This window comes from Dasypus novemcinctus, chromosome 2 (genome assembly GCF_030445035.2).
Source record: "Dasypus novemcinctus isolate mDasNov1 chromosome 2, mDasNov1.1.hap2, whole genome shotgun sequence".
Lineage (NCBI taxonomy): Eukaryota > Metazoa > Chordata > Mammalia > Cingulata > Dasypodidae > Dasypus > Dasypus novemcinctus.
In genome coordinates this window covers 167,025,522-167,050,392 of record NC_080674.1, presented here as the reverse complement: position 1 = coordinate 167,050,392, position 24,871 = coordinate 167,025,522, and the positions used below count along the sequence as shown (strand labels likewise).

General features: G+C 39.5%; 1 pseudogene; it reads right to left on the bottom strand.

Moving 5' to 3' along the window:
* Nucleotides 1–3,440: 3,440 nt before the first annotated feature.
* On the bottom strand, nt 3,441–5,232 carry LOC101423352 (solute carrier family 25 member 34 pseudogene; annotated as a pseudogene).
* Nucleotides 5,233–24,871: the final 19,639 nt, after the last annotated feature.

Below are 24,871 nucleotides of genomic sequence, written 5' to 3'. Positions count from 1 at the left end.
TAATTAAAAAGCTTATGAATTCACAATTCTTAATAATTACCTTATAGTACATCAACGGCTGAAATGTGCTTTAAATGCAGGACAGGACAGATTTCTCTCCTGCATAGGACTCTGTGTTGTTATTTTTTATTTTTAACCCCATTATCTACAGAATAAAGCCTAAACTGCTTAGATAGCCATGCATGGCCTTTCTTAATGTGGCCTTGCATTCCTCTTCCTAATTTGCTCTCTATCCTACTTATCCCTTGGTTTCTTTCATGTTATCCTTCAGGCAAGCCAAGTGGCTCACTATCCTATACATATATGATGCTGATTCTCACTTCTCTTTCTTTGCACATGCTGGTCCCACTGCTTAGAAGAATTTTTCTAACCTCATTTAACTTATAACATCTCAATTCCCTCTCAACACCCAGCTCAGGCTTCACCCATTCCTTGCAATCTGCTTTATTTTATACTCTGTGACATTATATAATTTGTACATGTTTTATTCTAGCATTTATCAAACTGTTATTTCTTCCCTGATACTTGGATGGCACAACTGGCAAACAGCAAATGTTGCTGAATATGTAACTATTTGGCAGTTATGTAGTAGTCTTTAGCAGCAAACACCTGTGGTAGGTTAAAGATGGCCCCACTTTCTTTTGTAATGTAGTAGGCTGATCTAAGATGGGCTCCACTGATGCTCTGCCTGGTATTCACACCCTTGTGTCATCCCCTACCCTTGTGTGTGGGCTGGTCTAGTGACTTGCTTCTAACCAACGGAATATAGTAGGTAAGTCATAAGAGATTGCTACTTCCTTTTTACTAGAAGTCTCTACGGACTCTCTCCCTTACTGTGTCTGATGAAGAAAGCTACCATATGGAGAGTCCCAGATTGCAAGGAACTGAAGGTGGCTTCTGGCTTGCAGCCAAGAAGAAGCTGAGATACTCAGTCTGAGAGCTCACAAGGAACCGAATCCTGCCAATACCCATGTAAGTAGGTGGAAAGTGGGTTCTTTCCCAGTCGACCCCTCCAGGTGAGATCCCAGTTCTGGTTAACATCTTGATTGTATGCTTGTTAGAGACCTGAAGCAGAGGACCCAGTGAAGCCATGCCTGGATCCCCTACCCACAGAAACTATGAGATAATAAAGTTACCAGGTTGTTTATAGTCACCATGTGTGTGGTAATTTGTTCCACTGCAGCAGATAGCTAACACAGTACTCCTCTCTGGGTTAACTTTAGTATTGCTCGGTCAATAGAATGTGGCGAAAAGGGATGTTATGGGATGTCTGAGGCTAGGTCATAAGAAGTCTTTTAGCTTCCGCCCAGACCTCTTGAAACATTTGCACGTGGAGTGCTCTCTCTTGGGATGCTCCTATTCAGAATGCAGCTGCGATGACAAGAGCAGCCTCAGCCACGTGGAGAGGCTGGGTAAGTGCTCTGGTTGACAACCCTGTTGTGTTCCCAGCCTAAAGCATTACCAACTGCCAGCCACGTGAGGGAGCCACCTTAGCTACCCAGTTCTGGCAAGCCTTCAGATCACTGCAACCTTAGCCACCATCTGACTGCAACTGCACAAGTGACCCCAATGGGAACACCCAGAAACATGAGAGATAATAATAAACTGTGGTTTTAAGCCACTATGTTTTGGCATGGTTTCTATGTAGAAATAGATAATTGTAACAACTCTTAAAGTCAAAAGAGAGCATGCACCATTTTCAGAAACAGCCAGTAAAATCTGTGCTTGGGACTATAGGACCACTCTTCTTCCAATCCTGACAAAGTTGTCTTAAATTGTAAATCAGAACACATGATTCATTGAGATAAAATCCTTAGAATGAACCCTGCTCCTTCCTCAGGCTCATGCCAGCTGGTTCTTTTCTGGTAGCTCTTTCACTTTGACCCACACCATTTTCCCTGCCTTTACTTTTCTTTGGCCACACTGGTTTTCTTTACACTTCTAGAACATTCCAAGGTCTTCCTCAAGTTAGTGAACCTGCACATTCTGTTGCCTCCATTTGGGAAACCATGCCTCCAGCTTGCTGCATGGTTGCCTCCTCCTTTAGGTCTCAGCGGCAATGTCTTTATCAGAAGGGCCTTCTCTAATCAGTTTTCTCCCAAACCACTTTTTCATCTGTTCCTTTATTTCACAGCACTTCTCACACATTTTAATTATTCTATTCATTTATTTGTCTTCTTTTCCTCCCTAACTTGATTCTTAGTTCCATGAAGGCAGGCAGGTAGTGGTAGCACCAAAAGGCTGAACATCTGAGACCTGTTGGCAGGAAGGGAAATAGCTCAAGAAAAGTGACCTTGGGTGGCTTAGAAGTCGTCCAGCAAGGAGTCCAAAGGTAACCTGAAAAAATGTGGGTTGAAGCCAGAGAATTCACAGACTAAGAAGGGACCCTGCAAGTCTGTCTTTTCTGACTTTATACCCTTTTCTTCAATAATGTCAGCCTTAACTGGCAAGTGGTTAAAAGGAAAGGTGAGACTCAAATTGAATTTTTTTTAATCCATGGAAGAAAGACCGTACAAAGCCACTGAAGGTTTAGCTTTCACAAATATGCATTTTATAAAATCACAAAATAAATTCATTTATTGTAAAAATTTCAAACAATACACAAACTATTAAATAAGAACAATTATGTTATCAAAATGTATTGAAATGTAGTGCTGAGAAGATTATACAATCACCGTAGGTAGAGAGATTCCTGTCATCCCCATTCTACAGATGAGGAAACCGAGGCTTAAAGGAGTTAAGAAATTTGCCCATGTTTGCACACTAGAAAGTGTTAGAATCAGGATGTGAATCCATTTGTTTTGATTCAAGAACTATATTGCCCAATGAGATAGTCACAAGTCCTATGTGGCTATTTAGATTTAAGTTAACAAAATAAAATAAAATAAAATAAAAATTCAGTTCCTTGGTTGCATTAGCTACATTTCAGGTGCTCAATAGCCATGATTGGCTAGCAGCTACCCTACTGGACAGCTCAGTATAGAACATTTCCTTCATTACAGAATGTTCTATTGAATAGTGCTGCCCTAGAGAATCCTTGTAATCACTGAGACATTATTTTCTTTTATTACTTGAAAATGTGCCACTTCCTTCTGATCTCCATGGTAAGAAGAGAAATACACTATAATTCAAATTGGTGTTTCACACTTTAAAAATCTAATTGTCTTAAGTATTTCCTCTGTATACATTGGGCACCACATCAGCTAATATTATGATTTTTACTTCAACAATCAAATATGATTTATGAACCTTACATGAAGTCAGATTCTTTATTACATTTAGGCTTATTTTTTCCTCTTTCCAATATTCTTTCCTCTGTAAAGTTCCAAAGCTGCTTCTGTTATCACTTCCTTTCTGTTTAGAGAACTTCCTGTAGTCATTCTTTTAGGGTAGGTTTGCTAGCAACAAAGTCTTTTAGTTTTTCTTCATTTGAGAATGTCTTTATTTCCCTTTTTTTTTTTGAAGGTTTTTTTTTTTTTTTTTTACCAGATTTAGAATTCCTGGTTGACAGTTGTTTTTCTTTTTATCACATGAAAATGTGTCACTTTCTATTGACATCCATCATTTCAAGTGAGAAATCTGTCATTCCAAGTTGGTGTTACCTTACAAGTAATGCATTATTTCTTTCTTGCTGTTTTCAAGAATTTTTCTTTGTTTTCAGTTTTCAGAAGTTTGACTATGATTTGTTCTATCAATGTTAGACATTCAGATCCATGAACATGGCTTGTTTTTCCAATTGTTTAGATAGTCTTTAGTTTCTTTCAACAATGTTTTATAGTTTTTAGGGTATAAATTTTGCATGTTTCTTGTTAAATGTTCTCTAAGTATTTTATTGTTTTTGATGTTATTGGAAATGGAATCGTTTTCTGCATTTAATTTTTGGTTTGTTCATTACAAGTATATAGAAATACAAATTGATTATTGGGTATTGATCTTATATCCTGCAACTTGATGAACTTGTTCATTAGTTCTAATAGTTATTAGTTAACTATGATTTGTCTTGGTGTAGAATTATTTTTTGGTTTTTCTTTGCTTGGTGTTTTCTCAGCTTCTTGAATCTCTAAGTTTATGTCTTCTTGCCAAATTTGGATGTTTTCAGCCATTATTTCTTCAAATACATTTTCATTCCCATGCTCTCTGCTCTTTCCTTCCGGATAAGATTTGGTGGTGATTTGGGGAAAATTCTCTCGACAAGTTTGGGTCATGGGACTGTCCATACTCTCTCTGACCTGTGGCTCACTCTGGGATGGCCAGTCCCTGCCAGAGAGGGCTGCACTCCTGGCCAAGTATGAGGTGATATAAGTGCCTACATTGGGACTGGGAGATGTATAGGTGTCACCTGCTGAAACTGCCCCACCAATTCCTGAAGTCTCTTGCAGAAGAGCATCTGAGGATGGTTTGGGGGCCCTCTTTTACAATGCCAGGGGGCCCTCCTGTGGCCAGATCATCACCAGGCAGTCAGCCAGACCCTCACACAACTGACTCTCATCAGCTCTTTCCATAGGCTGATCGTATAGCTGTGTGCTGATGGCATCAAAGGGAGTCAGGACTACAACCGTTGACAAGCTGCTGATCATGACCTCAGCCAGAGCCACCAGCCAGCTGTCTTCCAGGAGCCACTGTTGCTTCTGCACCCAAGCCTTGGCAGAGGTGAAGATGGCCAGCTGGGTAGCCGGGGCTATGATGACTTGGGACATGGACCCACATATGCTCTACCACAGCCCTGCCAGGCCTGCTGCCACCAAATGGTCTCCAAGGCATATGGAACACTTTGGCAATTCTGCTGTTGCTCCACAGTCACGTGGTCATGGTTTGGGCTTGTAGATGCATTTTGACCAGGTAAGCAGGGTACCCCAAAAGGCTCCCCCTGCCTGAGCCACAGTGTTTGTGAATACGGTGCCCCTGAGCAGCTGAGAAAGGCCATCCTGGCATTCCAGGCTGTAGCAGTAGAAGCAGACACCATGCATGAGTCCCTGATAGAGGAGGCAAGTGGCTAATCCCTTCTGCATGCTCTACCAGCATAGTGGCCAAAAAGTTCCTAGGGCAGGGCTAGTGGTAGGTACCTGGCCTGCAGCTTCCCCTGCAGCTGCAGCCACATCTTCACTTCTTTAGAGCATTGGTGAAGACACAGGCCAGGCAATAAGCCAAGATACCCAGCACCAGGTTATCAGCTGGGGGTACCTTCTCCACGGCCTTCCTGCTAGGCACCGGCTGTGCCCAGGTCAAAGGCATGGGTGCAGGCCTTGGGGTGGCAGCACTTAGGATGTCTGCACTCTTGCAGAGCCAAGGGCTGGGGATCGAGGAGGCCTGGGGCCATGTCTGAAGGGCAGGGGTCTCAGTAGGACAGGTCTATGGCTACCTGGTGACCCCTCCTCTATGCCAGAAGCCCTGCATATATTTTTCCCTGCAGTGTTTTTTTCCTAGACATTTTTATGACAAGAATACTTCTTAAAGTGATGGCCATTTACTTATTTAAGCTTTTCAGGATGCATCTCTAAACTACAAAGACATAGTTGTACATGTTCACTATTATTGTACCTAGCAAGATGAATAATAATTGAATACCAGTCCATATTTGAATATCACTGATTTTCCCCAAAGTATCTTTTTATAATCGATTTATCCAAATTAGTATCCAAACAAGGGCAACAGATTGCATTTGGCTGTTATATTTTTTAAGTCTCTTTTCATTAAACAGTGATACCTCCTCCCTTTTTTCATGCCATTAACTTGTTGAAGAAAATAGATAAGTTGTTCTGTAGGATGTCCCACATGATTTTCAGATTGTTTCATTTCCTGTAAATGGGAAGTTAGAGCTAAATTCTTGATTAGATTCAGTTTCAACATTTTTAGAAAAAAAATACTTCATAAGTGGTATTGTTAAAGTGCTGTTTATTAGAGTAAAAACTGAGGGTAAAATCTGTCCAGCAAAGGGGACTTATTTAAATAAATTTTTGCATGTCCATACAGTGCACAACTGATCAAGTAGACATTAAAAATATGCAGTGGAAGAATGTTTACATATAGATTTAAAATATGAACAATGTTCTTGGTGCAGTAAATGATCAGAATATGTGCGTTTGCAACAGGCAGGTTGAACATCACAGCACTATGGATGGTTCTTTTAGTGGTGGGATTTTAAGTCGTGTGGCTTTTGTTCCTATTAGAGGATGAATTATACCCTCCAAAAATTTAGGTTTTTGGAGTTCTAGTTGCCAGTGTCTCGCAGTGTGAATTTATTTGGAAATAGGGTTGTTACAGATGGAATTAGGCAAGTGAAAATGAGTCCTGCTAGAGCAGGATGCAATATAACTGGGCTCCTTAGAAATAGGGGAGAGAAGAGACAGACACAGGGGAGAAGGCAACTGTGTGACGAATTAGGCAGAGACAGAAACAAGCCAAGGAACCCATCACCAGATGCCAGAAGAAAGGCTTGGAACAGAGTCTCCCCTACAGACTTCAGAGGGAGCCCGTCCAACACCTTGATTTTGGAGTTCTAGCTTCCAGGATTGTGAGACAGTACATTGCTGTGGTTTTTAAGCCCCCGCATTTGTGATACTTGGATATGGCAGCCCTAGGAAGCAAAGATGTTTCCTTTGTAGGAAATAAAGCAAAGAGAGATAAACAATGGCCATTACTATGCAATTATGCTAATCTTAAAACAAATGGAAGCTATCTTTAAAAAGCACGCACAAAAAAAAATGTTGTGAAGAGGGTAAGACCCTCGTGACCTTGTGCAGGCCCCAGAACTCCTCCAGACCACCCTCTTTGAAGGGGGAAATGCATGGTGAAGCAAAGCAAGAGATGACTGGCTTCAGAAGTCTCATATTAGGAGGACAGAAATCTATGAAAGGTAACAGACAAGACAAACTAGAAACCAAATGCAAATGTGGTTATCAAGTAGGGTTGCTAGCTGCTGCTCCTTTTCAGCCCAGATGTTGAGAGAGTCCTCCATGCAGACATGTCTACCCAGAGACTGAGACCCATTGAGCAGTCACCCTGGACACAGTGCAGATGTGTCATGTGGCCACCCTCCCCCATGTCTATCGTAAGGGGCACCCAAGGCCAACCAAGGCCACAGCTGAGAAAGGAGGACCTAACTGCGCACTGGCACCTTGCCATTTCCCTTTCGGGCCTCTTCTGCTTGGGTGATTGCCTACCCCTCACCATGTTCCTGAAGTCAGGGATATCTCCCCACTTCCATCTACACCCCTGCCAGCCTCTGATTTTTATTGTATTATGCAGGGAGCTTCCCTTTTGTTTTAACGTTTCTTTTTCTTTATTAGAGAAAAATTTATTTACGGAACAATCATGCATAAAACAGGATTCCTATATATAATCCCACCACCAACACCTTGCATTGGAACATTTGTTACAATTTTAAAAAATGTGCTATTAATTAAAGACCATGGTTTAAATTAAGGTTCAATGTTTGTGTAGTGTAATCTCTTTAATTGATGAGAGAAAAAAGAAAGAAGACTCGAATGATCAAAATCTGGAATGAGAGCATGAACATCACTATTTTTTTTTCAAGATTTCAAAAATTTATTTATTTCTTCCCCTCATTGTTTTGCACTTGCTGTGTCTGTCTCTTGTGTGTTTGTCTTCTTTTTAGGAGGCACCAGAACTGAACCCTCCCAAATGGGAGGTACCCAGTAGCTTGAGGCATCTCCACTTCCCGCTTTGTTGGTCTCTCATTGTGTTTTCCTCCTTGTGTCTCTTTTGTTGCATCATCTTGTTGCATCAGCTTGCCATGTCAGCCTGTCCCATCAGCTCGCTGTCTTGCTTGTCTTCTTTAGGAGGCACTGGGAACTGAACCTGGGACCACCCCCCCCATGTGGTAGACAAGAGCTCAGTTGCTTGAACCATATCCATTTACCCATGAACATCACTATTGACAGTGTTGCTGGCAGGCAGGGGATCATGTTGGCAGACCAGGGGGTCACACTGTCACTGTCATCAGTGGTGTCACCTACAGGGACTCAGACAAGCTGGGGGTCATGCTGGCATGATCGTTGGCAGCCATCTCGTAGGCAAGGAGGAGGTTCATGCTGGTAAGCCTAGGGGTGACAAGCTCTGGAGAGGTAAAGTCGGCCATTAGATATGCCTCTTCTACCAGCATGCGTATGACAACAGCAAGCAGAAGGGCAAGCAAGTGTGTGAGAGTGAAATTCAGGATGGCCCCTTCTGCTAGCGATTGAGTGACCCTGACCAGGATCATGAAGAATTGGGCAAGGAAATGGATTATCTTGGCCCAGCCTGGCCACATTGCAGAGGGGGAGGCCAATGTTGGAGAGTGGCTGTGAGACCCTGAGCATCTTCGGGTGAGGCATCACGGAAGTATGGGGATGCTCCGGGATATCTAGAAGCCATTGCTCTAGAGATGGGAGGTGTGGGTGAGTTACCTGGTGAAGCCTGTGAGTGGATAGGTATTTCTTCTGTGTGCTGGGATGACTCTCGCAAAATTCTGGGGATGGTTGGAGAATAACTGGGTGACACAGGAGATTCTCTGAGTGAGGTGGGTGAATTATTGGAGATGGCGCTAAGAACATACGGTATATGATTGATGAGTCTGGTGACTCAGATCTTCGGGCATGATCTGGAGGGCACAGTGTAAAGTCGGTTGGTGCTGGTGAGGACAGAGGTGAAGCTGGGGACTTCCAGGGGAGGATGAAGCATAGTCTGCTGTGTCTGGACAAGAGTTGGCTATGATGGCAGAGTCAAGTGTTCTGGCTGTCTCTCCTCTGAATCAGTCGCAGAATGGCCTGGCTGGAAGCACCAAGCGCAGGGAGGGAGCTCAGCCACCCGAGCCTGAGGCTGCTCTCCCCTGGAATCCCCTTTTGTTTTAATTTTTAAAAAAATGTATTTTAATAACATACATAGAACCTAAAATTTCCATTTTAACCACTATTTTAGTTTCCTAGGCTGCCTAGAGCGACACCATGAAATGGTTCAGCCTAAACAATGGGAATTTATTTGCTTACAGGAAATGTCCAAACGAAGGTATCATCAAGGTGATGCTTTCTTCTCCAAGACCACCCGCTGGCAATCCTTGGCTCCTCTGTCACGTGACAAAGGACATGGCAGCATCTGCTGGTCTTTCCTTTCTCTTCTGGGTTTCCCTGCATTCAGCTTCTTGCTTCATGACTTTTTATTCTCGTTGTCTAAATTTCATCCTTTTATAAAGTACTCCAGTAAGAAGATGAAGACCCATTCTGATTGAGGTGCGTCACACCTTTACTGAAGTAGCCTCATCAAAAGATCCCACTGTCAATGGGTTTAAACCTACAGGAATGGATTAACTTTAAGAACATGTTTTTCTGGGGTACATACAACTTCAAACCACTACAGTTCAAATATACAACTCAGTGATGTTAATTACATTCACTACATCTTTTTATTAATAATTTATTTTGTTGGAGAAGTTGTAGTTTTACAGAAATATCATGCATAAAATATATAAAATATGGAGTTTCCATATACCACCTGTTGCAGTTTGATATGGTTATGAATTCCAAAAATAGATACTGGATTATGTTTGTAATCTGGTCTGTACCTGGGTGTGATTAAGTTATGATTAGGGCTTTGATTGGGCCACATCATTAGGGCATTGAGTCCCCACCCCTTGGTGGGTGGGGGCTCACAGATACAAGGCATGGCAAAGGACAGAGTTGAGGGCTTTTAATGTTGGAGTTTGATGCTGAAGCTGGAGCCCCAGGGAGAGAGAGACAGAGTCATTTGCCTGATAGTCTACAGCTGACTTTGTGGAGCGAGGCAAGGTCTAGAGAAGCTCATAGTCTACAGCTGACCTTGTAGAGAAAAGAGAAGCGCTGAGCCCAAAAGAACCCAGGAAGCCTGAACCCTCACAGACTTTGGCAGCCATCTTGCTCCAACATGTGGAGACTTTGGTGAGGGAAGTAACTTATGCTTTATGGCCTGGTGTCTGTGAGCTCCTACCCCAAATAAATACCCTTTATAAAAACCAACAGATTTATTGTATTTTGCGTCAGCATTCCTTTGGCTGACTAATACACCACCCTATTATTAACACCCTGTATTAGTGAGGTACATTTATTATAAAATTTATGGAAAAATTGTTTTTTTTCAGTAAGAAGGTGATTTATTGTAAATATGCAAACAAGGAACTGGGGGAATCTTCCTCAAACCAGTTCCAAGTGAGAAGAGGGGCTAGGGTTTTTATAGGGGCGTAGGGGTTGAAGGTCTAGGGATGACTGTGAGATGCATTCCTGCCATGTGGGTGATGACAGAGCCTCCTGTGTTATCTCCTGTATGCAAAACTCCTGTTTGAGGTCCCAGTTTACAGTCTTTTATCCCAGGGAATTTACAGATTCCCTGGGCTAGAAGGTGCTTCTGGCTTCATTGTGTGGTTTTGCTAAGATGTTACCTTATTCCTGATTTTTCTGGGAGTAGAACTGAGAAGCCCTGGTTATTGTCCTTCTAAGAACTAAGAACAAAGAGTGAACTACTAAGATTAGGTTAATAGAAAACCGGTTTGACCAGATCTGGGAAAGTATTTGAATTTTTCCAAGCTGCTTAAGAAAAGAAATTTTTAATAAGCACATTTTCCAGCTATCAAGTACCCCCTTTGTGATTATACTCTTCTTGTTCTTAAGAAGGTATATTTTGTAAGCATTCATCATTTGAGGGGAATAGGCAAAGGTCTTATGTTTGGTAGTTACTTCATGGAAGAACATTTTTATGAATGTACTATCAACTGTAGTCCATTGTTTACAATTAGGTTCATTGGGTTGTATAGTCCTATGTTTTTTCTTTTGATTTTTATTCCATTAACATATATATGACCTAAAATTTCCTCTTTTAATCACATTCACATTTATAATTCATTGCTGTTAATTACATTTGTGATGTTGTGCTACCATCACCACCATCTACACCAATATATACCAATAGAAACTGAACAATTTAAGCATTCATTTCCCATCCCTACCCCCAGCCCAGCCCTTATAATCTATATTCTAGATAGACTTTATAAGTTTGCTTATCCTAATTATTTCATATTGGTGAGCTCATACAATATTTATCCTTTTGTGTCTGGCTTATTTCGTACATGATGTTTTCAAGTTTCATCGATGTTGATGCATGTATCAGAACTTCATTCCTACCACATTTGCTTATCCTTTCATCTGTTGATGGACACTTGTGTTGCTTCCATCATTTGGCAATTGTGAATAATGCTACTATGAACATTGTTGTGCAATTATCTGAGTGCCTGTTTTCAATTCTATTAGGTATATACCTGTAGTGGGATTGCTGGGTTCAATACTCAGCATTCTGAGGAACTGCCAAACTGTCTTCCACAGTGGCTGCACCAGTTTTCATTCCTACCAGCAATGCATGAGTGTTTCTATTTCTCCACATCCTCTCCAATACTTCTCCTTTTCCATTAAAAAAAAAATAACAATTCTTGTAGGTGTGAAATGGTATCTCACTGTGATTTTGATTTGCATTTCCCTAATAGCTAGTGATGTTGAGCATCTTTTCAAGTGTTTTTTTTTTTTTAAAACACACAGCCTATTAAAATGCCATTTTTAATTGGGTTGTCTGTTTTTTATCATTGAGTTATAGGATTTCTTTATATATTCTAGGGATTAAACCCTTATTGAATATATGGTTTCCAAGTATTTTCTCCCATTGTATAGGTTGTCTTTTTACTTCATGATAAAGTCTTTTGATGCACAAAAGTTTTTAAGTTTGATGAGGTCTCATTTATCTATTTTTTGTTGTTGCATGTGCTTTGGGTGTGAAATCATTGTCTACCACAACATGCTAAAGATGCTACCCTACATTTTCTTCTAGGAGTTTTATCATCTTAATTCTTATATTTAGGTCTTTGATCCATTTTGAAATAATTTTTGCATATGGTATGAGAAAGGGGTCTCCCTTCATTATTTTGCTTATGGATATCCAGTTCTCCCAGCACCATTTGTAGAAGAGACTATTCTCCCCCAATTGAGTGGACTTGGCAATGTCATCAAAAATCAACTGGGGAAGGGGATATGGCTCAAGCAGCTGAGTGCCTGCTTCCCACATGGGAAGTCTGGGGTTTGGTCCCCCAGTGCCTCCTAAAAACAAAAAACAAACATGTAAACAAAAGAGAAAACCAATTCAGGGGAGCCAATGTGGCTTGGAGATTGAGCACCAGCTTCCTGCATACAAAAATTAGAAAATATTGATATATAAAGGGAAAAAGAGGCAAAAATCACTTGTTACATTTGCCTAGGTGAGACCACTGTTAACATTTTTTATATCATTTCAAACTCAAATATCTATATATGTGCTTCTTCTTATAAAATTTTTATCTCGATTGTCACAGTTAATCATGAAGATCTTTTTTTTTCAGTTCTATCTTGCAGATCTTTTCACATCAATAAATAGAAATCTGCAACTTTCTTGTATATGTTCTTGGAGTTGTATTGATGAATGAATATGAATTTTTGTATTGATGGTATGTGACATACAGGTTATTTTCAAGTTTATGCTATTATTAACAATAATCTTGCATTTGTTTTTAAGAATTTATTTATACCTCCACCTACTTCTAAAACATAAATTTGATTTTAAGATTTCCCACTCTTCCAAACGTAACTTGTTTTTTCCCCAGGTACCCTAGAGATGCTGGTGAGGCCATTGAACCCAGTATATAGCTGGATAAATGGCAGCCATCTAGGTGAGGAAATATGTCCCTTATGCAAGACACTCAGGTAGTGAGTTTTGTACTTTGTCTCAAATATTTTTATGATTTGAATTTGGAAAAATAAAACAAAACAAAAAACCCCCTGCCCCACAAAAGAGGAACTTGGAATTAAAATTTGGCAGTGAAAGAACGAGCTTCCTGTAGCAGTGCAACTTCAGAAGTTTCACTTCTCCTTTTCCTTCTTCTCTTCCCAAACTAGAAAACACTTAAAGAGTATATGGACCCACTCGAAAAGTGCTTCAATATTAGGGTGGAGTTGGAGCTGATGACAGGGAAAGAGCTTGTACCCATCAGTGACCCACCAAAATGACAATGACAAAAATAATTCAGTTCCTCTCCAGAGGAATAACTGCTCTCAAAGCCTCTGCCAGAGAAAATTATAGAATAGGCAAGTTAGTAGAGGAGATTTATTCACACTTAAAATCTGCCCCCGCCCACTGCTTCTTCATTTTCTAAATATATGTAGATTTTTTTTTTCCAAAGACTTGAGGCAGAAGTAAGCTTACATATCCTTTAGTCCAGTCTCCTCATTTTATAGATGAGGAAGTAGGTGGATAATACATTATCTAGAATTCATTCTGATTTTTATTTTCCTTTTTCTCTAAGGGTTTAGTTCTTCAATTCTTGTTTTGAAGAGGATAGTTGCCCTAGCAACTCCTTGATTTACAACGACTGGAGTAGGTTTTCTAAAAGTAAAGAATTTTCTCTTTTCAAGGGATTAAACACTTCAGGGCTATTTCAACTTGGGGAATGAAATTTTCAACTTCCCTTGATTAATCTATGGCATTTTTTCTGTATCTCTAATCTTTCTTGTGTAATTTCTTTTTGCTTTAGGGGAAGAAATAGCCTCATTCATTTGCAAGAGTAAATTCTCCATCTGTGCTTTTATAAAAAAATTGTTTCTTAGAAAATTTTTGAAGAGTAATCCCTGTTATTTAAATAAAAAAATAGAATATAGTTAAGAAGTCAATAGCATCCCTCTATCTCAGCAATAATTAATTAATAAATAATAAATTATATATAAATCACATTAGCAATAAAATCATAAAGTATGTAGTAATTAACTTAATAAAAATGTACAAAGCTTTTATCAAGAAAAAATTTTAACTCTATAAAGGATCACAAAAAGGATTTGAATGTATTAAGTTCATGGATAGAATGACTTAACATTTGTAAAGATGTTGATTTTTCTTAAATTAATCAGGTCATTCAAGACAATTACAATAAAAATCAAACAGGACCTTTTTAGATCAACAACAGATTTTAGAATCTTCACGAAAATATAAAGTATAAAATAGCTAAGGAATTTGGGAAAAAGAAGAGCAAAGGATTCTCCCTTAATAATATTAAATCTTGTTGTGAAGTCATCATAATGAATGATGAAATACTGGCCTAAGAATAGAAAATGCTAATGGGAACAAAATAAACCGCATACAATGTATAGAGACACACACATTCAAATACATTGATCTATTTAATTTTCTATATAATATATGCTAGAGATGGCATCACAAATCAGTGGAGAAAGGATGGATTTTTATCAGAAAATAGTTGAAAAACTGGCTTATGATATGGGGAAAATAAAATCGAATCCCTACCTCATACCTTTTATAAAGGTGGATGCCAGAAGGATTAAAGACAAATTGGGAAAGTAAGACTATAAAGTTAATTGAGAAAAGTATATACTGGCATTATGGTTATCTTGGGGTAGAAAAGGAGTTTTTAATAAAACTTTCAAATTACAAGCCATATGGTTAAAGTTTTGTGAATTTTCATATATTATTAAGAATTTCAGTCCAATAAAGTGCACAATGAACAGAGTTGGCAGAGGAATAATGAACATAAAAAACTACGTTTAATGTTCATTGATGTCATCATACACACACACCCACACACTCAGGAAAGAACCAATAGAATAATTAGCAAAGATAGGAGAAGTCAATTTACCTAAGGGAAAACCCAAACATTTAACTAGTGTATGGGTAGAGAGAATAAAACTCACTAAAAATCAAAGAAATCCAAAGAGAACAACAAAATAATACATTCCTTCCACCAGCTTAGTAAAAAGTAAAAAGATGAATAATATTGTTTGGAAGACTATGGACAAATAGAACCCTCATGCACTGCTGGTAGGAGTAAAACACCTCAGTTATTCTGGAGAGAGATTTGGCAGTATTTAGTGAAATTAAGTTTGTAACTAGACTATGGTTTAACAATCTCTTTCCTGCATATTTACCCCTGGCATACTTTTTCTCAGGTCCATGTAGGGACATAAATGAGGTTGTTCATTGAGACACTGGATTAGTGGGGAGTTGGACATAACCTAGATGTTATCCTTAAGGGAATAAATGAGTGTAATAGGAAATATGCCTAAATGGTATATTATGCATCAATTAGAATCCATAACATGTATAAATGGTAACATATCCATATCTTTAAAACATAGTGTTGGCGGCAGACTTGGCCCAGTGGGTAGGGCGTCTGTCTACCACACGGGAGGTCCACAGTTCAAACCCCAGGCCTCCTTGACCCATGTGGAGCTGGCCCATGCACAGTGCTGATGCGTGCAAGGAGTGCCGTGCCATGCAGGGGTGTCCCCCACATAGGGGAGCCCCACGCACAAGGAGTGCGCCCTGTAAGGAGAGCCGCCCAGCGCCAAAAAAAGTGCAGCCTGCCCAGGAATGGCGCCACACACACGGAGAGCTGACACAACAAGATGATGCAGCAAAAAGAAACACAGATTCCCGTGCCGCTGACTGCAACAGAAGTGGACAAAGAAGATGCAGCAAATAGACACAGAGAACAGGCAACCAGGGTGGGGGGCGGGGGAAGGGGAGAGAAATAAATAAATAAATCTTTTTAAAAAACCAAACAAAAACATAGTGTTGAGTAAAAAAGGAAGCAGAATTAAATCCATAGCATAATATTTTGCAAATTTGCAACATAATATACAAAGTTACACCATATATCTTTCAACACATTAGTGAAGGATTGGGATAAGTATGGAAATTGTAGAAAATATGAGAAGACTTAACAGACCCATGAACTGTATGATGAACTTAACACTGCACCTGAGGGAAATACACACACACATTCACTCACATGAAAAAATGCTTTTATCCATCAAATATTTATTGAGCACCTGCTGGGAGTGAAAAAATATCACCCAAAACCTATCCTACAAAAATTTTGACATTTCGTGCACCTGTGTTCTTTTCTCCACCTCCTTGTCCCATTTCTGAATCCTTGACTAACAAAAATTATACTTTTATTTTGAAAGGTTTTTCTTGTCTAGTAATATCTTCCCCAGTCCTACAAAATTTGCTTTTCCCCCATTCTATAAATAATACCAAACATTCTCTGGACTACCACCTGCCTTTCTATTTCTCATTTCAAGACAATGTCTTCAAATAGTTGGCCAAATTTATTTTCTCATTCACTTCTCAATCTAGAAAGTTGTCATTTCTTCCACATATCTCCCATGCTGTTTTCTCAAAGGCCACCAATGGTTTCTTAATTTTTAATCAAACGGTCTTTTCTCTGTTTAGATAAAAAGCATTTATTAGATATATACCCTGATATATACTATGATGTCAAGATCTGAGCTAGGTGCTGGGGCTACAGGATAGTTCCAATACAGGTCCTGCCTTCCTGAGATCACACTTTGGGTAGGGAAATAGATAAGTAAATTGATCATCTTAATACCATGTTCTTAGTGCAGAGATAGAAGTGTACCCAAAGTTGCTGCTGGAACTCAAGTGGCAACTTTGGACACTGGAAGTTTTTGAAGAAGATTTGGTCTGAGGTTTGAAGACTGAGCAAAGTAAAGAAGATTAAGAACAATCTATACTGCTGATTCTCAACTCTATTTGCACATTTTAAGCTCAGATGTGCCAGGCTCACCCCAGACCAATGAAATCACAATGTCTGGGGGTTGGGATTTGTGCATATTTTTAAAGAAGTTTCCCTTGTGATTTTAAGTTGTTCCCAGATCTGAGAGCCACAGTTCTAGACTGAGGGAAGATCAAGAGCAAGGATACATGGGTGTGGGATGGCTGGCCAAGTGGCTAGTAGGTGGTACAGTCTCCAATCCCAGATACAATCTCAGTACAAAGAATGGTTTCTTCTTTTTTTATTTGGAAAGTTGTAGGTTTACAGAAAAATCATACAGAAAATACAGAATTCTCATATACTGCTCTCATTAACACCTTGCATTAGTGTGGTGCATTTGTTACAATTGTAAAAAGAATATTATTATGAGTATACTATTAACTATAGACCATGGTTTCCATTAGGGTTCACTGCTTGTGTTATATAATCCTAAGGTTTTTGTTTTTACAAATTTTTGTTTTAGTAACATATATACAACCTAAAATTTCCCCCTTTAACCATATTGAAAAATATAATTTGGTGCTGTTAATTGCATTCACAATGTTGTGCTACCATCACCACCATCCATTACCAAAAATTTTCCATCACTCCAAATAGATACTCTGTATAATTTAAGCATTCACTCCCTATTCCCTACCTTGATCCTGGTCTCTGGTAACCTATTTTCTAGTTTCTGAGTCTATGAATTTGTTCATTCTAATTGTTTCCTATCAGTTAGATCAAACAACCTTTGTCTTTTTCATATGGCTTATTTCACTCAATATGATATCTTCATGGTTCATCCAGGTTGTCACATGTATCAGAACTTTATTACTTTTTACAGCTGAATAATATTCCATTATATGTATGTATACATTTTCTTTTGCCATTCATCTGTTGATGGAGACCATCTTTTGGCAACTGCGAATAATGCCGCTATGAACATCGGTGTGCATTTAGCTATTCAAGTCCCTTCTTTCAATTCTTTTGGGTATACCCTAGAAGAGGGATTGTCAGATCATATGGTAATTCTAAACTTAATTTTCTGAGGAACCACCAAACTGTTTTCCACAGTGACTGCACCATTTTACATCCCCACCAACAATGAATGAGTGCTCCTATTTCTCCACATCCTCTCTAACACTTGTAATTTTCCTTTTTTTTTTTTTTAAAGTAGCCTTTCTTGTGTGAAATGGTATCTCATTGAGGTTTTGATTTGCATTTCCGTAACAACCAGCGATGTTCAACATATTTTTATGGATGTTTTGGCCATTTGTGTATATTCTTTGGAGAAATGTCTGCAAATCTTTTACTCATTTTAAAATTAGTTTGTCTTTTTTGTTGTTGAGTTGTATGATTTCTTTATATGCTCTGGATATTTCACTATTACCAGATATGTGTCTACAAATATTTTCTTCCATTGAGTAATTTGTCTTTTTATTTTCATGTTAAAGTCCTTTGATGAACAAAGCTTTTAATTTTGATTGATCTCATTTATCTTTTTTTTTTTTTTCCCTTTCTCATGCTTATGGTGTGAAGTCTAAGAAACCATTGCCTAACACAAGATCCTAAAGATATTTACCTACATTTTCTTCTAGGAGTGTGATAGTTCTTGGTCTTAAATTTAGCTCTTTGATCTATTTTGAGTTGATTTTTGCATATGGTATGAAGTAGGGGTCCACCTTCATGTTCTTTTTGCATATGGACATCCAGTTTTCCCAGAACCATTTGCTGACGAGACGATTCTTTTCCCAATGAGTTGGCTTGGTACCCTTGTCAAAAGTCATTTGGCCTAGATATGTGGGTTTACTCCTGAATTCTCCATTAAATTCCATTTGTGTATAGTCTGTCCTTGTGCCAGTACCATGCTGTTTTGATTACTGTGACTTTGTAATATTTTAAAATTGGGAAGTTGAGTCCTCCAACTTCGTTCTTTTTCACGATAGCTTTGTCTATTTGCGGCTCCTTACCCTTCCACGCAAATTTTTTAAAAAATTTTATTTCTCTCTCCTTCCCCCACCCCACCAGTTGTCTGCTTTCTGTGTCCATTTACTGTGTGCTCTTCTGTGTCCACTTGTATTCTTGTCAGCGGCACTGGGAATCGGTGTCTCTTTTTGTTGTGTCATTTTGCTGTGTCAGCTCTCTGTGTGTGCAGCCCCACTCCTGGGCAGGCTGCACTTTTTTTATGTGGGGTGGCTCTCCTTATGGGGTGAACTCCTTGCACGTGGGGCTCCCCTATGTGGGGGACACCCTTGTATGGCATGGCACTCCTTGCGTGCATCAGCACCTAGCACAGGCCAGCTTTACCACATGGGTCAGGAGGCCTTTGGTTTGAACTTTGGACCTCCCATGTGATAGGCTGATGCTTTATCCATTGAGTCAAATCTGCTTCTCCCATATAAATTTGATGATTGGCTTTTCCAGTTTTGCAAAGAAGGCTGTTGGAATTTTGATAGGGATTGTGTTGAATCTGTAAATTGCTTTGGGTAGAATTGATATCATAACAACATTTACTCTTCCAATCCATGGATATGGAATATTTTTCCATTTATTTAGGTTTTCTTTGAATTCTTTTAGCATTGTTTTGTAGTTTTCTGTGTATAAGTACTTTATATCATTGCTTAGATTTCTTAATCACTCATCATTGCTGTTTCTACATGACTGAGATAGTCTTAGTTGGGATACATTAGATAATGTTACAGTTAAGGAACCCCAACAATTTAGTGGTTTAAGGTAACAAATTTCTGTGTATGTGCTTGCTTCCACTGAGGGCTGTTGGGGGTTTCTGTTTGATGTCATTTTCACTCAGGGTCTGTGGCTTTTGGAGCCTTCACTATTTGGAGCTAGTTGCTCAGCCAAGGGAAAGGACGTAGTGAATCCCACACCAACTCTTACAGGCTTTCACTGTAAGTGACACATAACACTTCTCACATACATTGGTCAAATCAAGTCACATAACCACACCTAGCCTCAGTAGTATGGGGGATGCTATCTCATCTTGTGCCCAAAATATAACCAGAATATTAAAATAACTGTCACTAAGCTATACGAAATAAAATTGGACTTGATGGGAAAAGGCAGCCAATTCTATTCATCTGAAGCTCCACACTATAATGTGACCTAGAAATAGTTATTTCACTATATTTGTGCCACTTAGGGTATCTCTAGGGAAATTGCATGCAGTACTTTTCATTCTTACATCAAATGCTCCCACTTTCAATTTCTTAACCCAGTTTCTGGGCTTTCTAGAAGGGCGAGGATTCAGTTTCCAAGATTTCAGCACTTCCCATATTTATTCAGATGGAAACTCTCATCTTTACAGGGTAAAATTAATGTAACAACAACTTCTTGAACCAACTGGAATACTTATTCACCCAAGTTCCATTTCTCCTTTTCTAATTGTGGAGGCCCGCTTGTAAAGATGATTTCTCAGGTCAATTGACTCATTCCAGCTTCCTCCCATCTTTGTTTCTGTTGCTTATAAATGGAAACAATATTTACTAAATTCTTTATGATTTCAAAAAACTTAACCACATGCAGTGCCATTTAACCCCCAAATGAACTCTGTGGTGAAGGTATTATTCAATCCTATTTTACAAATAAGGAAACTGAGATTCAGAAAACTGAGACAGGGTCTCACAGATTTCTGAAGTTGCTTGATGGCCACCTGTAGCAGTTTGATATAATTGATGAATTCCAAAAAGAAATATTGGATTATGCCTGTAATCTGATCTGTACCTTGGCATGATTGAGTTATGATTAGGGTGTTGAGTCCCACCCCTTGGTGGGTGGGAACTCACAGATAAAAGGCATGGCAAAGAATAGAGTTGAGGGTTTTCTGATGTTGGAGTTTTGATGTTGGGGTTTGATGCTGAAGTCTTAAGCTGGAGCCCTGGGGAAAGAGACAGAGACATTCGCCTGATAGTCTACAGCTCACCTTGTGGAGGAAACAAAGGAGCTGATCCCAGAGGAATCCAGAAAACCTGAGCTCTCACAGATATCAGCAGCCATCTTGCTCCAACATGTGGAAATAGACATTGGTGAGGAAGTAACTTATGCTATATGGCCCAGTAACTGTAAGTTCCTACCCCAAATAAACACCCTTTATAATGCCCAGCAGATTTCTGGTATTTTGCATCAGCACCCCTTTGGCTGACTAATATACCACCCTAATCTACTTTGAATCATTGATCCCTTTAATGAGTCAAAATAGTCATTTATTCATGCAACAAAAATTTATTGTCTAGTGTAATCCTGGAACTGGGCCAGCTTTAGGATCTCTTGCCTTGGGGGAGTACACTATTGGAAACAATGCTGTGTTTTCACATATTTTACTTGAAGCTGTATGTATCACAGCAAAACATTTTCTTAAATCTAATGTATTTCTGTAGGTGTAAATCCATTGCAAATAGGATCTATTGATGAGACTACTTCAGTTAAGGTATGACCCACTTCATTCACAATTCGTATTACTGGAGTTCCTTATAAATGGAATGATGAGAGAGAGAGAGAGAGAGAGAGAGAGAGAGAGAGAGAGAGAGAGAGAGAGAGAGAGAGAGAGAGAGATCCAGCTATGTAAGGAAGAAGCTGAAATAAATGAAAACCGGAGAGAGCAGCAGACACCGCCATGTGCTTTGCCATGTGGCAGAAAAGCCAAGGATCACCACAGCTTGTCTTCAAGAAGAAACCATCACCTTGGTGATGCCTTGATTTGGTCATTTTCCAGGATTATATTCATAAGTAAATAAATTCCCATTGCTTAAACCGAACCACTTCATGGTATCTGCCTTAAGCAGCCTAGGAAACTAAAACCCTAGGCTCCTACTCCAAACTCAGAGGATGACCCTGATTTATCAAAACCAGTCAAAGAAATTTCAGAAGATGGATTTGAGGGTGGGTCCGTGGCCTAGTTCTAGAAAATAAGTTATAATGGGAAGTTTGCTGGAAAGACCTTCCCTTCCCAAATATAAACACAAGGGCTAGTGAGGTGAAAGTCCTTCTGCCTTTCCTTTCTTCTTCCCAAATTTGGACATGATGTCCAGAAGTCCTTTTATGTCTCATGACCATATTATGACAAACTGACATGGAAGAGCAGAAAGGTAGAGGAGTCTGGAACCTAGATGATATTGTTGACTCTCTGGGCTGCCTACATCTAGACTTCTTGTTATGAGAGGAAATATAAAGCCCTTATTTGTTTGCACTTCTGTGAATTGGATTTTCTGTTACTTTCAGCTGAACGAATTCCAAAGTGATCCAACTGGCTGTTTTGGTGACAACCTCATAAATAAATTTCTATTTGTATTATGGTTGTTAGTCATTGCTTGCCCAGTGATTTCCGAGGGACTCCACCCCACCCAAAGACCTCACTGCCGAAATACTGAAATAGCAAATGGAAAGGCTTTGTTCTGCACAGTGGGATCATTCTTCCCACAGATGTGGCTGATCCCAGGACAGCCAGTAAACTACAACCTGAAGCCTTGCATGGAAAAAAGGAGCTGGAGGGACTAGGGTTTTCTTTCAGGAATCCATAATTTGGAATAGAGAGAATGAGTCAGTGAACTAAGAGAACCAAGCTGAGGATCATAGAGAGGTTTTGGAGCTGGGATGTATACTATGGACTATAAGCAAGTTGAAATCACGAGGAAGCTGGTCAAGAGCAGAGGTGTAGAGAGAAGTACAAAGAGATACCCGAGTCAAGAGCACAGGAAATAGATGCTTTGGAAGTTCCTGATAGGGCCCTGATTTCAGATGATGTGTGTCCTTACCATGATTCTATGAGTCAGTCTCCATCCTTGTCATCAAATAAGTGCTGAATATGCTCGCACTAAAAACTACATTTTGAGTTAAGTTTTAACATCTCCCAATCCCTTTTTCCTTGTATGTATTGTACAAAATATAACACCTTCAAAGATTTGTTGTGGGGCGTATATGTGGACAACACCTAGCACAGTACATAGTACAACACTCGAGCTTAGTGAGTATCAATTCCTTTCCCATGCCCTGGAAGCTAGAGCTGTGCGGAGGTAGAATGGATTGCCTTGGAAGCAGGTGTGCAAGGAGAACCAGGGCCATAGCCTTGGATGTGTGGTCAGAGTTAGTGATCATTAAAGTTGCCTTTCTTTTCCAAGATTCATTATTCTTCCTGTCTCTGATTGAACCAGCTTCTCCAAGTAAGCAAGCCTACCTCATTTGCTTTGTACCAGTCCCCTAAAAGAGTGGATTACAATGATTGGTTAGGCCAGAGCCCCCCATGTTCACATGCCAGATTGGACCCACACAGAATGAAGAAGGGTATAATTCCACAAAGAAAGGGATGTTGAGCAGGCATAAGGAAGGTATACTCCCTACAGCAGATCATTCTGTTCTTTGTGCTTCTCTAACACTACCTGAATAGTAATTATCATTTGTTGGGCACTTACTATATGTCTTGTAGTTTACTAAATGATTTTCATGGATTATCTCATTTAGTGCTTATAACAATCTAAGATGCAGATACTATTATCACTACTTTATAGAGGGATAGCTGAGACCAGAGAGATTAAGAAAGTTGCATATAGCTACATGGCTGATAAGTGGTTGAGATGGAATCTAAGCAGTCAAGATGAAAGCTAAGCAGTCTGATTTCCCACCCCAAAGGAAATTAGGAAGCTTCTGTGAGGGTTCTAGAATGAGTGAAAGCTTGCTGAGTAGACCCTCATGGTTGACAATAAATAGAAGTGGCTATCCCTATATGCCCCACTAAAAAACACCCTTTTCCCAAGTTAAATCATTTCCTGACCTTGGGAGAATATGCAGATTCATAGACTGCCCAAAGCTGGAGACATTTGAGAGATATTACAGCCAGGTAGGGCCAACATCATTTTAATGACAATACTCTCAAATGTAGAATCCTTTATAAATTTTACTCTTTCAGGCTTAGTTATCATCCAGGAAAGATGAATTCCTCATTACCCACAGGACAGGACCCACATTCCGTCATGGGGTTTTCCAGGGTCTCTATGATCTGACCCTGCCTGCTATTCTAGCCCCATCACTTGGCACTTTCACTTTTTCCCTCCTAATTTGAGGGTAATTTACACACACATACATGCACACAAACACAGATCAGTCATAATCCTTGGATCACTGCATATGGTCATCATTAGTCTATATGTATCCCCCTTTTATTTTATTTTCCTGTTCATTTAATTTTTAATACTATAATGAATGTCTGTAAAGCTAAAATTCTTCAATTAGTCTACAGTGCCATGCTGGGATCACTGCTGAACCTTTCACATGCCCTTAGCTTTGTCAGAATTTCTTTCCACTCCACTCCACCCACTCCCTCTCCAATGGACTTCAGCTTTGTGCTTCAAAGGCTTCCCTGACTCTCCTCTTCCATCCTTATCGCTGGGCTAGGAATCTGTTTCCAATACTCCCGTAAGATTCTATCCTCTGTTGCAACTTACCACAATGTGTTGAATTGCCTGTAAGCTCGATTGTCTCCCACTAGGAGGCACTAGGTTGTGAGTTTATTGAAGGCAAGAATGGTTGGTCTAGTACTGCAGTCCCAGTACTTAGCACAGTGCTTGGAACATAGTGTGAATTCAGTATAGTTCAGAGGTTAGCAAACCTTTTCTGTTAAGGCCAAAGAGTAAATATTTTTGGCTTTGCAGGCCATGTGGCCTCTGTTGTAGTTACTCAACTCCGCTGCTGTAGAGTGAAATCAGTCATAGAAAATACATAAACGAATGGACATGGCTGTGTTGGAATAAAACTTTACTTACAAAATGGGTAGTGGGCAGGATTTGGCCCAAGGGCCATATTTTGCCAACTCCGATGTGACCAATGAAGAAATGAGTGATTAAAATGATGAACAGGATTCCTCTTAGCCCCATTTGCCAGAAAGGAAGTACTGGTTACTACAAAAGGCTTTTAACCACAAAATTGGATTCTGTTTTCTCTCAGTCACACTTTATTCAGATTTCTTTATTTTTTTAAACCTAATGTCCCTTTTCTATTTCAGAATCCCATCCAGGATACCACATTATATTTAGTTGTCATGTCTCTTTGGTCTCCTCTTGGTTGTGACAGTATCTCAGACTCTTCTTGTTTTTGATGACCTTGACAGTTTTGAGAAGTACTGATCAGGTATTTTGTAGAATGTCCCACAGTTTGGATTTATCTGATATCTTCATTGTGATTAGACTTTTGTGTATGTGATTAGATTATGTGTTTTGGGGAGGAAGACATCAGAGGTAAAGTGCCATTTATGTCACATCATAT